Here is a 16,706-nt window from a genome sequence, read left to right as displayed (position 1 = left end):
TGAGGCTTTCAGTCTGACCCTAAGATATTCAAGCTCATTTCTACTAGCTTATAGCACTCTAGCCATCTCAAAGTAGCTCATGTCCCCCATGGTGATTTCAAGGCTCCCTTCTAAGTGATTAGGCTTCAAATAAGTTTGGCTCTGATACCAATTGATGGACTTGAAAAGCAGTGAGATGGGGGGTGAATCAATGACACCAAAAATAAAACTACTTCAAACACTAACTGGTAGATGAATTTAACAAAACTTTTAAACACAATGCATGCAATCCGAAATGATATAACAACATCCATAATAAGTAAAACATCCACCATAACACAAGTGTTTGTACGTGGAAAACCAAATAGCTAAAAACCACGGTGAGATGGAACTCACAAGTTAACTATCCGCAGTAATAGATAACTGATCAGTTAAGGTCTGCAAAGTGCTCTGCTAGGAGCGAATCTTGTTAGAGATCCCAAATCTTGATTAAAAGCTATATCCTGTGAAAGGTAGTACTCTGTTAGGAGTAACCTTGATAGAGGATTTCTGAATCCAAACTAATGGATCACTCTATTAGAGGATTTGAACATTGAAGCTTGTTAGAGCTTACCCGGTTAGGGGAATTGAATTCTACTGTAATTGTTACAAAACATTAGAATTGGTTTGATCTGTGTGAGTAGCACAATACTTGTTTGATCAGATCCTTCTAAACATATTCAACACTGCTCTTCTGCATACTCTGCAACTTAATTCTTTTGTCTTTCCCACACAACATATCACTTTCACTCATATGAAATAATTCATTGTCATGTCAATATATATAGACATTTAGATTTCATACGGCCCAAAGAAATCATAACACAATTACCTAGATATAGTGTATCTAGTCAAGTGATCATAACTCATCACATAAATACCGCCAAAAAAATGTTGGTGGGATAACTCATCATGATTTTTGATAACTCATCACACAATCAACAAATACTAGTTGGAACAATCAATACCGATTGGAGTTAAATATATGAACTGTTATCCTTGAATCTCCTTATATAATCTTTGCTTGATCTTCATGTTGATGTCGATTAATGTGTATCCACTAGTTGTCTTCTATGCATATATCAGTTGTCATAAAGTACTAGTTAGAGATAAACCTCTTAGTATACTGATTGTAGTGTAAACAACTTGAAGTTATACCGGTAGACAATATAAACATATGTGTGTATGTGTTTTTGTAGGTCTCGGGGACAACTGAGAAGGGGGGGGGTGAATCTGTTGTCTAATAAATTCAAACCAAAACCTTATTAACCAACTTAATGCTTAATACTGGTAAGATAGTTAAGTGTGCCGGTAAATAGTGTTAACAGGAAATGTTGTACCAGTAAGAATTAGTGCATGAAACATAAGCACAAAGTCAACCATAACACATTACACAAATATTTGTCCGTGGAAACCTTGTAAGGGGAAAAACCATGGTGGGAAACCTTACCCACAATCAGATGATACTACTATAGATACTAAGTGTACAAAGAGGGGGCTGCACATGCAGAAAGGCCAACAGCCTAGAGCTCACTGCTCAAACACAAATGGGAGTCACACTGACTACAGTTGGATGGTTAAATCCAATGATTATGTACTGCACAAAATAGCATCTTCATATGCTAGATTCAGTACCGGTGTAATGCTGATATGCTTCTACAAAAACCTAGCTTCACCTTCAAATGATGTCTTTGTGTATACCTTTGCTTAATCTCGCATATACCTTCTTACAATTCTTTTTCGCATTCCACATTTGATCTTACAAATAAGATCTTACATTTATACCATACCCTAAGACCAATTTTAGTAGGTCAGCTCTACAAGATATTACAATAAAACATTTTACAAATAATACAATATCTGATGCAATAACCAATTGAACATGTCGGCTTAATGCATTTAAAACAATAATAAATCATCTCCATAGCGTGCCATGCTGATTTGGAAAAGATAAACCTATCGGTGTAACCCTAGATAACCTGGACCTATTTGCCAGTAAAAGCAAATATGCAAATAAGAATATACCAATGATATTACTTCAAGGAAAAGTGTCCATATGATGTCTTCGACATTACCAAGTGTCTTCCATGTCATTGCAGGTATCGGTGAACATTATATCCTGCCAGTGAACCATATACCAGTAACTGTCACACAGATTACTGCTTGTTGGTGAATGTTGCTGGATCTCCAAAGTAGGTGTATTTAGCAGGTGTTGACATCAATGACAAAACCATACCAAAATACCAACAATCTCCCCCTTTGGCATTGATGGCAACACAAGATGGAAAAACCATCAAAGTGCCAAAATAGAAATTACAAGTACAAAAACCAATTCTCCCCCTGGGAGTAATATGTGTTTATACAAAGATTTATTTACAATACCAATCTCTCCTCAAAAAGATAATGCATTTTTCCATATATTTTTCCTTAATGTTTTTCCATATATCTCTCCCCCTTTGACATCAAATGCCAAAGTCACAAAAAGGTCAAGTTCATACAAAATACCAACCAATTCAATATACCAACTACTCCCCCTGAGAAGTAGCTTCCTCATCAAATACCAGAAGAAAAGATTTGTCCATTTAATTCTGTTGGTTGATGACAATCATCAACTGTCTAAGTCTCTATCGGTGGAGGTAAGACTCTGAGCTGATCTCTGAGATACTCAAAAGTTTCCTTAGGCAAAGGTTTTGTAAAAATATCTGCAAGCTATTCTTTAGTATTCACATAAACTAGTTTTATTTCCTTTTCTTCAACTTTTTCCCTTAGAAAATTTAGTTTGATAGAAACATGTTTTGTTTTAGAATGTAATACTAGATTCTTAGATATATCAATTGTTGCAGTGTTATCACAATATATAGTAATAGGTTCCTTGCATTTTACCTTTATGTCTTTCAACATTTGCTTAAGCCAAAGTACCTATGTATAGTTTGTTGCTGCTACAACATCTTCTGATTCTGTTGTTGATAAAGATGTACAACTCTATTTCTTACTTAACCAAGAAACTAATCTCTTTCCAAGAAAGAATGCTCCTCCAGTGGTGCTCTTTCTATCATCCACATCTCCTGCCCAATTTGCATCTGTGTATGCATATAGATCAAAATTTTCATCTTTAGGATACCATAATCCAAGATTTGTTGTGCCTTGTAAGTACCGAAAAATCCTTTTTACTGCTGATTCATGATTTTCCTTGGGATTACTCTGAAATCTAGAAACTATACATACTGCATTCATAATATCAGGTCTGGTTTGTGTCAAATACAGTAAACCTCCTATCATAGATTTGTATCTAGTTGGATTAACAAGTGTAGATTCATCCCTTTGAGATAATTTCTCATTTGTAGTCATAGGTGTGCTTACCGGTTTAGAGTTCTCCATCCCAAATTTCTTGAGTAGTTCTTTCAAGTACTTAGATTGACTCAAAAATATGCCTTTATCAGTCTGTAAAATCTGCAATCCTAAAAAGAATTTTATTTCTCCAATCATAGACATTTCAAATTCATGCTGCATTTTAAGAGAAAATTCTTTGCATAATCCATCTTCTCCTCCAAAGATTATATTATCAACAAATACTTCCATAATCAAAATGTCATCATTAGTTACTTTGTAATATAAATTGCTATCTACATTTCCTTTAGTAAAACCAATTTTCAAAAGATACTTATCCAATCTTGCATACCAGGCTCTTGGAGCTTGTTTTAGTCCATACAAAGCTTTTCTTAATCTGCAAACCATATCATTGTTATCTATCAAAGAAAATCCATCAGGTTGTTCAATATAGACTTCCTCTTCAAGATCTCCATTAAAAAATGCACATTTAATATCCATTTGATAAACTTTGTAATCCTTGTGAGCTGCAAAGGCCAAGAATAATCTAACTACCTCAATTCTGGCTACCGGTGCAAAGGTTTCATTGTAATCAACTCCTTCTTTCTGAGAATATCCCTTACACACTAGTCTTTCTTTATTCCTGACAACCTTACCATCTTCATTGAGTTTGTTTCTAAATACCCATTTGGTTCCAATTACATTTTTATTTTCAAGCCGGGGAACTAATGTCCAATTATTATTTTTCTCAATTTGTCCTAATTCTTCTTCCATAGCTTTAATCCAAAATTTATCTTCACATGCCTCATTGATAGATAATGGTTCAATTTGAGAAATAAGACATACCTCTTCATTTGCCAATCTTCCTCTTGTCATGACTCCTTTAAATTTGCTTCCAATTATCTGATCTTCAGAATAATTCAGTCTTACATATCGGGGTGTCTTGGTCTATTGTTGTTCTTGAATTACTATGGTATCCTCTGATGATACCAGAGTAATTGGATCATCATTCTGTACCGGTGGATTTACTATTGGTTCATTTGTCATAATTTCTGTTACCGGTTCAGAGTCTATATACCTTGAAGTTCCTCTGAATTGTTCATCAATCTTTACATTTGTACTCTCAACAATTTTCTGTAATCTTTTATTAAAGCATCTATAAGCTTTACTCTTAGATGAATAACCAAGAAATATTCCTTCATCACTTCTAGGATCAAACTTTCCAATATACTCATCTCTTCTAATATAACATTTACTTCCAAAAATTCTGAAATACTTAAGAGTAGGAGTGTTACCAAACCATAGTTCATGAGGGGTCTTATCGGTTTCACCTTTGATGTGAACTTTGTTGAATGTGTAGACAGCAGTGCTTACTGCCTCTCTCCAATACACATGTGGTAGATTTGCTTTTGATAACATACTTCTTGCTGCATCCAAAATAGTTCTATTTTTCCTTTCAACAACTCCATTCTGTTGTGGTGTCTGAGGTGCTGATAACTGTCTTTTGATTCCATTTACTTCACAGAATGTATTAAAATCTCTAGATGTGAATTCTCCTCCTTGATTTGATCTTAAACATTTAATTTTCTTAGTGGTTTCATTTTCAACCATTGCTTTGAATAGTTTGAACTTCCCAAGTGCTTCTGATTTTTCCCTGAGAAAAGTAACCCAACACATTCTAGAATAATCATCAATAATTAGCATGAAATATCTATCACCTTGTAAGCTTTTAGTTCTAGCCGGACCACATAAATCAGTGTGAATTAGATCAAGAGTATTATTGGATTTTTCTGGAATACTTTTGAAACTAGTTCTAACTTGTTTTCCAAATTGACATTCCTTGCAAATTGTATTCTGAGGTTTCATAATTTTAGGAAGATCTCTAACTGCCTTAGAAGTACTGATTTTTACCATGCAATCAAAATTTACATGACATAGTCTTTTATGCCATAGCCAACTTTCATCCATATGTGCAATTAAGTATGTCTTTTCACTATTATTCAAATGAAAGATATTACCTCTAGTCTGATTACCGGTTGCAATTTCCAAACTAGTTCTATTCATGATTTTGCATTTTCCATTTTTAAATTGTAACTGAAAACCTTTCTCAACTAATTGACCAACACTTAAAAGATTATGTTTTAATCCTTCAACATAGTAAACATTATCAGTGTTATGTTTACCATCAAGAGATATTGAACCCTTACCTTTGATTGAATAGGCTTTGTCATCTCCAAATCTTACTAAACCTCCATTGTATTCTTGAAAGTTCAAGAATTTGCCATTGTCTCCAGTCATGTGATGTGAGCATCCTAAGTCAATAATCCATTCATCCTTTGATTCAACTTTAGCTGCTAGGGCTTGTTCTACCAGTTGAGAAATAGGTACTGATTGATCTTCTATTATAGCAACAAAGACCCATCTGTTGTCTACTGGATCCTCATCAGAATCATCAGTCACACCTTCATCAGCAATGTAACAAGATTTATCTTTGTTTTTCTTAAATCTGTATCTCTGATATTCAGGATTAGGTTTGTAAGTCCTTCTAGCTTCTTCTCTTAGTCTAGCATGTGTATTAGGGAATCTTGAAGCCATATGACCAATCTTATTGTAGTTAAAACATTTAAAGGGTACTTTACCTTCATACTTACTTCCAATTGGACCTTTTGGCATTTTTCTTGCAAATAGTGCTTCAAGTTCTTCAAGCTCTTCATTCTCCTTCTTGGTTTCTTCAAGTTCTCTTGCATAAAAGGCTCTCCAGGCTGATTTGTCAAAAGATGGAGCAGATGATGTTGATGCTTTGAAGGCCAAATCAGTTTTTATAGTAGCAACAGGACCAGATTCCTCAATATCAAAAGCTAAAAGTTTTCCAATCAATGTATCCCTAGTTACTAATGTATTAGGCATTGTTCTCAACTCATTAATAGCGGTAACCTTCATTTTATATGCTAGTGGCAAACCTCTTAAGATTTTTGAAACAATCCCATCTTCACTCAAGGTTCCTCCACAACATTTGATACCTAAAACAATTTCATTTACTCTTCCTATAAAAGCATAAATTCTTTCATCTTCTTCCATTTTCAGATGTTCATACCTGACTCGGAAGCTTTCAAGTTTTGCAATTTTGACTATGGAATCCCCTTCATTTAGTGTTTCTAAATGATCCCAAATAGCTTTTGTAGTAGATCTATCTGATAATCCCATGATTTGTTGATCTGATAATTCACTCAAAAGTGCTTCTCTTGCTTTGCAATCATTTTCTTCATCTTTACCTAAAGTAATAGGAGCAGGCTGACCAGCTACAGTAGTAGTATAACCATTCTTAGTAACTTCCCAGATGTCTTTACCAATGCAATTCAGATGTGTCTCCATTCTGATTTTCCATATTCCATAGTTGGTTCCATCAAGTTTAGGACTATCCTTTCTGAAATAATTAGTAGAAATTGGATCTCCCCAAGTTGTTAAACTTCTGAAAAAAAGAGGACTAGGCTCTGATACCAATTGTAGGTCCCAGGAACAACTAAGAGGGGGGGGTGAATCAGTTGTCTAATAAATTCAAACCAAAATCTTATTAACCAACTTAATGCTTAATACCAATAAGACAGTTAAGTGTGCTGGTAAACAGTGTTAACAGGAAATGTTGTACCGGTAAGAATTAATGCATGAAACATAAGCACAAAGTCAACCATAACACATTACACAAATATTTGTATGTGGAAACCCTATAAGGGGAAAAACCATGTTGGGAAACCTTACCCACAGTCAGATGATACTACTACAGATAGTAAGTGTACAAAGAGGGGTCTGCACATGCAGAAAGGCCAACAACCTAGAGCTCACTGCTCAAACACAAATGGGAGTCACACTAACTACAGTTGGATGGTTAAATCCAATGAGAATGTACTGCACAAAATAGCATCTTCATATGCTGGATTCAGTACCGGTGTAATGCTGATATGCTTCTACAAAAACCTAGCTTCACCTTCAAATGATGTCTTCATGTATACCTCTGCTTAATCTCACATATATCTTCTTACAATTCTTTTTCGCATTCCACATTTGATCTTACAAATAAGATCCTACATTTATACCATACCCTAAGACCAATTTTAGTAGGTCGGCTCTACAAGATATTACAATAAAACATTTTACAAATAATACAATATCCGATGCAATAACCGATTGAACATGTCAGCTTAATGCATTTAAAACAATAATAAATCATCTCCATAGCGTGCCATGCTGATCTGGAAAAGATAAACCTGTCGGTGTAACCCTAGATAACCTAGACCTATTTGCCAGTAAAAGCAAATATGCAAATAAGAATATACCAATGATATTACTTCAAGGAAAAGTGTGCATATGATGTCTTCGACATTACCAAGTGTCTTCTATGTCATTGCAGGTACCGTTGAACATTATATCCTGCCGGTGAACCATATACCAGTAATTGTCGCACAGATTATTGCTTGTTGGTGAATGTTGTTGGATCTCCAAAGTAGGTGTATTTAGCAGGTGTTGACATCAATGACAAAACCATACCAAAATACCAACAGTTTCATCAATGACAACATATGATGAATATATTATAATCATCATCAAGACAACAAAACAGATTTTGGTTTCAAAGTTGTGACATGAGTGGATACTATGTTTATTTTTATTGATGCACTTGAAGAGTATGGTGAAGACAACCAGACGTTGATCTCATTAGTTGGTGTTATGCTTTATTATGTCACTACATTGGCATTTGATGATGGCACACATACCATTATAGATAAATTATTCTCTACAATATGAAGTAGATTGGTGATTTCATTGATGAGGGGTTAATGTAAAACTTGTGTAGAGGCATTGTGATTATGAGGAAGACTAGGAGAAATGGTAGATTCATTTGAGAGGGAATCTTGTGAGAGAAATGGAGGATTATGACATGGAAATGAAGGGAAAGAATGATCTTGATAAGGATCTGGATAAATAATGGGATCTTGTTCAGGACATGAAGGTGGATGTTGGATGGAACTTGAAAGAACATATTTCTCTTGAGAAAAAAAGGTGTTATTATGAGTGGAATAGAAAAGAATGAGGGGATCATCATAAAATTCTTGATAGGTGGAGTCTTCATAAAATATTGGGTAGGATGAAAAGGTTTGTTCTTGATCTTGATTTATTTCATGACTGATTTCTTCTAATTTTAAATTGTCCTCCTGACATGGAGGAGTTTGCATGGGAGATTTTTGGAAGGTTTCAACCTTTTTACTTGATGAGGAAGGATTTTTAATGAGATCCTCTGAATCATGACTTGAATTAGATTGGATTTGTGCTATGGATAGCCCTTGGGAGATTGTGTTATTGGATAGAGATGGCATGGATTTGTCTTGTGTGACTTAAGGGGATGATGAAATGGTGGATAAATATGGTTGATTTGGAATTTGGTTTAAAGGGATTTGGAATTTGGTTTAAAGGGATTTGATTTTGGTTGAATGAATTTTAATTTAGACTTTGGTTGAAAGGGGTTTGATTTTGGTTGAAAGAGTTTTGAATGTTGGGTTGGTGTGAATTTTGATTTGGACTTTGGTTGAATGGGGTTTGATTTTGGTTGAAAGAGGGACTTTGAATGTTGGGTTGGTATGAATTTTCATTTAGACTTTGGTTGAATTGGGTTTGATTTTGGTTGAAAGAGGTACTTTGAATGTTGGGTTGGTATGTTTGATGTTGGGTTGATGTGATTGGTATGTTTGATATGTTGGGTTGAAAGAAAGTTGACATGACTCTAATTTTGGTTGAACTGAGGTAGGAATAATTTTGTTGAATAATTAAGGTTGGCATGTTTGAATGATCTCACAAGAAAAATAAGGTTGGCCTGATAATGATTCCCTCGTGGTTATCACATCTCTCATCATTTTTTATAACTAGACCCTATGGTTGTTAGGACTAGTCATGTTTCTCATTTGTTGTTGCAAAGTATTGATTTGTTGAGCTAAGATATGTATGAATGGTGATGGAATAGGAATGGAAGGGATGAATTCTTCACCTTCCCTACGAAATGCATAATTCCAATCCATGATGTTCACTTGATTGGTTTGGACCTAAGATTGCAACATGTAAGATGTTTTCTCCATTTCTAGAATGTTGTAATGTTTGATTTATTTGTTGATCTTGAAAAAATTGTTTGTTGCAAGGTTTTGATCTTGTTGATATTGACACTAGACTTTGTTGAGGTTTTTGATCTTGTTGATGGTGATACTTGACTTTGTTGATTTTGATTTCTTGACTTTGTTGATGTTGGTACTTGACTTTGTTGATGTTTTTTGATATTTTTGAATTTTGGTATTTGCAAAGACACAGTAGCAAGTAAAGAAAATAATCTTAAACAAAGAGATCACTTGTTTGAAGGAATTTTTCAAATCCCCATGAATGTTGAGATCTTTTTCAAGACCCCATTTTGTTTTCGATGGTATTTGTTCAATCAATAGCACATCAAGAAGACTCTCCTAATGGTCAAAAGGTCACAAGTATTACCACAACCCACATCTTGATACTCTATCAGCTCAAATAGCCCTATCACACCCTAGGGTGTGCCCGTTGTTTTGCCTTTTTCTAAAAATTAAACCAAAGAATATCGCTCCTCAATTGGCCCATTATCCTAGGAGATATATGGGGAGTGTCTTGGGGGCATATTCTTCCCCACCCTTGCACTATGATAATTCAAGTGTCTGGTTATTGACTCGGTTTGGCTTCTAATTTCTAAGGTATTTAGAAAGGGTTTCGTTCGAGTGGTCAAAATCAACAATATTTTACACTCTATTGAGGGAGGTCTCCTAGTCTATAGAGGTTACGCTCTACAGATTTTAATGTACTATATAGGCACTAAGAGAGGCATAACATTGTTGTGACAACATGTAACACTTGTCGCATATGATTTCCATCACATACACATTTATTTATAGTGACTTGGATTACTTGGCTTTAGCCATTGCCACTTAGGTCGTTCCCCTCTCACTGGCCTTAATGGTGCCCTAAAGGCAACTCGGGAGGTCAAGCCTTCTAAAGGATGTAAGTACAAAAATTTACTAAAAGCATAAAAGATGAGAGTCTGGCTTTCTGATCACCCATTGAAGGGGACAACATAATACCTATCCCTTCAGAGACACGGAAAACAAAGTTCCTTTTATCCTTCCATTGCAATGATTTTCTATTATAAGTGGAGATGTTGCTCCACACAAGCATGGGGTTAGGTTTTATCCTTCATAAAAATGTGTGAAAAAAGATAAAAGGAAATTGAGTTTTTTCTTTTTAAGTGCACCAAAAGGAAGTTTTCTATTCTAACCCTACAGAGAAAATAACGTTAGTAAACACATGGTGGGCTATCCAGCCTAATTTTTTTTTAATAGTTACAGAGCTCTGTCTTTTCATAGACAGAGAGAAATTCTGATAAAAAGTAGTATCAAATTAAAAAAAAATGAAAAAAATATAATCTAGCAATTGCAACCTAACTATTGAGAAAATGTGAACTGATATCAGATCAATTGTGAATTGATATACCATCAAATGCGAATCACTATTGTAGCAATTGCAATGTCATGACTAATCAATTGTAAATTGATATAAGGTCAATTTCTTATTAGTAATTTTTTTTTCTTTGAGTTTTTAAAAGATAACAGAAAGAGACAGAAGATAGAGAAGTTATTCAGCAATTATGTTATCCCACACCACCCGAGCCATCACATCAATGTCATCATAGAATTTGTACTTGGCTAAGAAGAAATGGATATTTCTATGATACTAGGCAATCTCTTCCTTTTCCTCAATCTCACGAAGCTCCCTTACTACCTTTAGGAGTCTTTGGTATGTTCTTTGTTCTCTCCTATGTTGTTTTTCCCTTCTTGCACCTGAAATTCTAAATGTTACCTTTAGTGCCATTGGATTAGATACATTTTATGCACAAAAAATTAAATCTCTAGAATTTAATGATTTTTCTGGGTAAAATAAGTGAAAATTTCATAATTAGATATCAAAGAGTGAATCACAACTCTAATCTAATTAATATTACTCCTAAATTACAATGAAATGATGCAAAATTAATTGAAATGAAAGAAAAATCTAAAACTCCCTCTATTGACATAGCAAGGCTTCCATTGCTCTTCTCCATTATTGTTGATGTAGGTGGCTCTTAGGCATTTTATTGATTTCCTTCATGAGATGAACAATAGATTTGAAGACTATGATTATAGATTGAATTGAGAAAAGAGGTGAGGATTTGAACTCAAGTGCTGATTGACAAATAGGTGAGATTGATTGATCAGTGAGCTTAATTGATTGATTTGTTAATAGAATTGATTGAGGAGTCAACTGAATTGATTGGGGAGTCAACTAGATAGATTGGATAGTGAACTGAATTGATTGAGAGATGACTGAATAGATGGATTAGTCAGAAAAAGGTGATTGAGAGTTTAAAAAAGTCATTTACTAGTTAACTAGGTTAACTGATTAGTCAACTGGTTTTAACAGTCAACTCTGATTTTAGCATGTGTTGTAGGAATTTGAAATTGAAACTGATTTTTATTTTCAACTTGGATTTGAATTTGGACTTTCGAATGTTGAATTGCACAAGAAATTAACTGAAATTCTCATTTGGTGAAATATGAATTTGGAAGAAATGAAATTAATTGGAATTAGGTGAAATTCAAATTTGGGAGAAAATGAAATGAAATTAAATGGAATTAATTGGAATTTTAATTTGGGGATTTCGAAGAATTTAATTAATTAATTAATTAATTTAAATAAAATTATTTAATCATAGGAAATTAAATTAATTAAATAATAAATATTATTTAACTAAGAAAAATGTTACAATTATTTAATATTTAATTAACATGTAGAAGAGGATTAATTGATTAAATTGATTTGAGAATAGAAATTGAATAATTAGTAATGTTGAACATGATGATCAAAATAAATAATTAGTTTAATCAAATGATTAAAGAATTAATTAACTAAATAGATGAATAATTAGTGTAGAATCAATGAGACATTTTTAGGTGTCTACAATAAGGTTAATGAGTTGGTAAATGAGCAAATTAGTATGATTTCTTAATTGGTGAAAGTATTGATTGTTGAGGTAAATGATTTGACTAATGTGTTAAGAAAATTTGATTAAAGAAGTTAAGATAACTATTAAAAGGTTTCAGATCTAAAAATTAGTTTGATTTTGGGTTTATAATTACAATTGGTCTTAATACTAATTCACCCGCCCCTCCCCCCCTCTCAGTATTAACTGGATCCTCATAAGAATGTTGCAAATAAGTAGGTGGGGGAATAAGATCATGAATTTCTTTGAAATCTGATGTGTAAGGAGGAATAAAAGGATTTGTAGATGAAGAAGGAATATCACATGTGTGAAAGGATAGTCTTACTTCCTTTATCAAACTTATCCTTTTTGGGAGATTAGGAATGAACATCTTCATCATCTAAAGGCTCATTTTTACTAATTTTTATATGAGGGGAAAAATCATGAATAAAATGCATAACTGTTAGAGTAATTGGATCTTTACCTGATTAATTAAATAATATTTGTTTAATTCTTTAAGTTCCCTATTATCTCTTTTTACACTTAAGCTAACATTAGGTGCATAATAATTAATTCTTTTATTAATTATTATGTCCAAGCCTAGGGTTTTCCCTTTTAGGGTTTCTTGACCTATTAGAGGTTAATTTTCTTTTCTTTGTATCATTATCTCATTACATGCTCAGAAGGCCCAAAAACCCCTATAGTCATATAAAATTTGCCTAGCTATGACTCCTGAGCATCTGGGGGTAATTTTTTTTACAAAACCATGTCATACAACCCTGGTATGCAAATCAAGAAAAAATTCAAAAAAAAATATTTTTGCCTTTTTACGGCATGCAGGCCGAAATTTTGATTTTTTTTAAAAAGTAAAAAAAAAAATCATCAAAAAATCAAAAGTCAAAAAAAAAGGTGAAAAAAATCAAGGGTTACAAAAAAAATTTTGGAGTTTGGGTTTGCGTAGGGTACCGTAGCCCTGACAGTCCGGTCCCGCCTGCAAGCTCCCGCTAGCCTGGCCCCGGCCCTCAACCACACACCCTCTGGCCCCATCGACCAGGCCCCCCCGCTGGCCCTTCGGTCACTGCCGGCCCTGCCCTGTCGACCCTCTGATCACCGCTGTCAACACAACCAGCAACCACCGCTGCCTGGAACTCTCCACCACTGCCTAGAAATCTCCACTACCGCCTAGCCCAGCAACCTCTGCCACTGCCCGGCCACCTCCTCTTGGCTCATCCAACGGACCACCACCCTTTTGCTTTTTTGAGGGGGGGTTCATTTTTTGGTCATATCTTGAGAATCCAAAGTCATTTTTTGGAAAATAAATAGGTGTCGGAAAGCTGGTTATGAGCTGGACCTCATGGTGTTGGATTTTGTTTTCCAAATCTTCTATTTGACTGGAAATTTCCAATCAAAGTCGGGACTCTTTTCTAAACCTTCGGGGCCATAGAGTGAGCAAACGGACTCCATTTTTTGAAAACGAATAGGCACTGGAAAGCTCTTAGCATGATCTATTCAGATTTGTGATCTTGTTTCTAAGAATTTTCATCAGGTACATGAGATATCAGTTTGAAGTTTTTTTTCTTATGCACTACTTCCTTCTCATCAGTATGTACTAGGGTTTGGGTTTATCTATTGTGGGGGTGTGTTTTTTCTTTCTTTTTGTCATTTATATCAGAAATCAAGAACACCAAAACTATGAAAACAAACAAACCCTTCTACATCTTTTGTCTATTTTGAAAGATCACATAATAAAAAAAAACCCAACAAGTAGGTGGAGGTAGCCGAGTTTTGTTTTCACGGTGATCCTTCAGTTGAGTTGTTGACTTCACACAACTATCACACCTAGAAGCCCTGCATCATGAGGCTTCTCCGGGCATGAGGGTTGTGGTCTTGTTTGGATGAGGTTCAACCTATATTGTAGCATCCTTATGAGCTTCTTCAACACAGGAACAAAATGGATGAGGGCATGGGTTTGCTCTCCTTGCATGTCTCTGACAATTTTTTGTTTCACCTTGATGAGTTGCTCACTCCTCGAGCTATGTGGTTGAAGTTTGATTCTCTCTTTGAGAGGGTTAATGAGATGCAGGCATTACAGATTGAGGTAGAGTTTGTTTCTTTGTCACCTGATTCCTTTCCCACCATTGAGAATTTTTTGAACAAGTTCAAGACTACCAGATCTATTCTTTAGGGATGTGGCAAGATCAAGATAGACACAGAGTGCATTCATTTGATTCTTTAAAAGCTTCAGGGTCATTTTCAGTTTTTTGCCTCTGCTTTCTACTCCACCATGGATGGCTTACGTGCTCATTTCAACATGCCTACCTTTGATGTCTTTTGTGAGCATTTATCTCATGAGCAGTCTCATCTTTCTCAGCTGGATAAGCTCTCAGGCTCCAAGAACAAAGCATTGGTTGCTCAGTCCTCTAAGGAGAAGCAAAAGTAGAAATCGAAGCCCAAGAAGAATTCTGCTGGTAGTGAGTTTTCCTCCAAGCCACCTCCTAAGTCTGATTCTAAGCCTCCATTTCCTCCAAAAAAAGGGAAATCTTCACAGTTTGGTGAGTCTTCCTCCAAGACTAAGAAGAAATCAGGAGACACTTGCAGTTTTTGTGGCAAGGAAGGACATCTTCTTTTCAGGTGTTGGAAACATTTAGAGGCTTTAGAGGAAGCCATACAACAACATCACATCTCCTCACCTCAGACATCTTCTCCTTCCACAGGGAAAGGTCATGCTCACACTGCTCAAGCTTCAACCTATGGGTCCACATGGATACTAGATTCTGGTGCTTCTCACCATATGACACACACTCGGTAGTTGGTTACTTCTCTTGCCTCTTGTGGTATTTCACAAATTGCAGTGGGTGACTCAGTTCAACTTTTAGTCTTGGGTTCAGGTTCTATCTCTTTGGATGGGGATACTCTAGAGGATGTTTTGGTTGTCCCTAAAATCTCAATGAACCTCTTGTCCATTTATCAGATTTGGCACTCTGGCTCTAGTAAGACAGTTGAGTTCTCACCACATGATGTTATTATTCGGGACCTCCATGACCCTGATTTGGTTGTGGCTATTGGGAGTGTTGATACTACATCTCATCTCTAAAGATTTGATGAATTTGAGCCCCCTTCGGGTACCGATTCTGTTAAGGTTTCAAGCATATCCGAAGCAAATATGAACTAACAATTATATGAAGATTTAAATATAAAAGATAAAGAAATAAAACAAGACATAGATAACATAGAGATTTAACGTGGTTCACCCAGAATGGGTTACGTTCACCATACACAGCTATCCAATCTTTCTTATTATCTAGCAAAAATAGTACATCAACCTTACCATGCCTTAAGCATCCTAGGTGTTTATAACATGCATTTTTAGGGAAATAAACAAAGTCGGCCTTTTTAGGGTTTTATTACAATGTCAGTTTTTATCAACAAAAAATGGTGAGCATATGTGCTGAGTGTACAGTACTTTGCTAATCAGTCACCATATATCAACAATCTCCTACTTAGAGATTGATCAGGCTCCACACCAAACAATCTCCCACTTGGAGATTGATACTAGACAACACCACTGTACTTGCAGCATCCACTAGATAAAACACTTGGACTTGACTGGTATAAATTCCACACTTATCAATCAATAAGACCAACAAAAACTGATGAAGAAATCAGCTTCTCATTTGGAACTGCCTTCATGAACATATCTGTAGGATTCTCACTTGTGTGAATCTTCTCAAGCCGTAACTGACCCTCCTCCAAAACAGTCCAGATGAAGTGGTACCTGAGCTAAATGTGCTTTGTCCTTGAATGAAAAGCAAAGTTCTTTGCAAGATGAATGAGACTCTGGCTATCAGTATACAATAGGTGATCCTCGTGTGTCTGACCCAATTCCTCCAGAAAACATTGTAACCAAATCATCTCCTTGTTGGCTTTTGTAGTAGCAACATACTCAGCTTCAGTGGTTGAAAGTGCAACAACTTTTTGCAACCTAGAAATCCAACTGACTGCAATTCCCCCTATAGTAAAAACATACCCTTTAGTACTCCTCTATGAATCAATATCACTTGCCAAATTAGAGTCAACAAATCCACTCAGAGCAGCATTAGATCCTTTGAAACATAATGCCTTCGTAGTACTTCCTTTCAAATACCGAAGAATCCATTTCATAGCATTCCAATGTTCCATACCTGGATTACTCATAAACTTGCTCACAACTCCCACTGCATGTGCAATATCTAGCCTTGTGCATACCATTGCATACATCAGACTACTAATAGCTGATGAATATGGGATGTTA

Source organism: Cryptomeria japonica, chromosome 7, assembly GCF_030272615.1.
Source record: "Cryptomeria japonica chromosome 7, Sugi_1.0, whole genome shotgun sequence".
Lineage (NCBI taxonomy): Eukaryota > Viridiplantae > Streptophyta > Pinopsida > Cupressales > Cupressaceae > Cryptomeria > Cryptomeria japonica.
The sequence above is the reverse complement of the archived record's forward strand: the minus strand, read 5'-3'. Positions refer to the sequence as shown.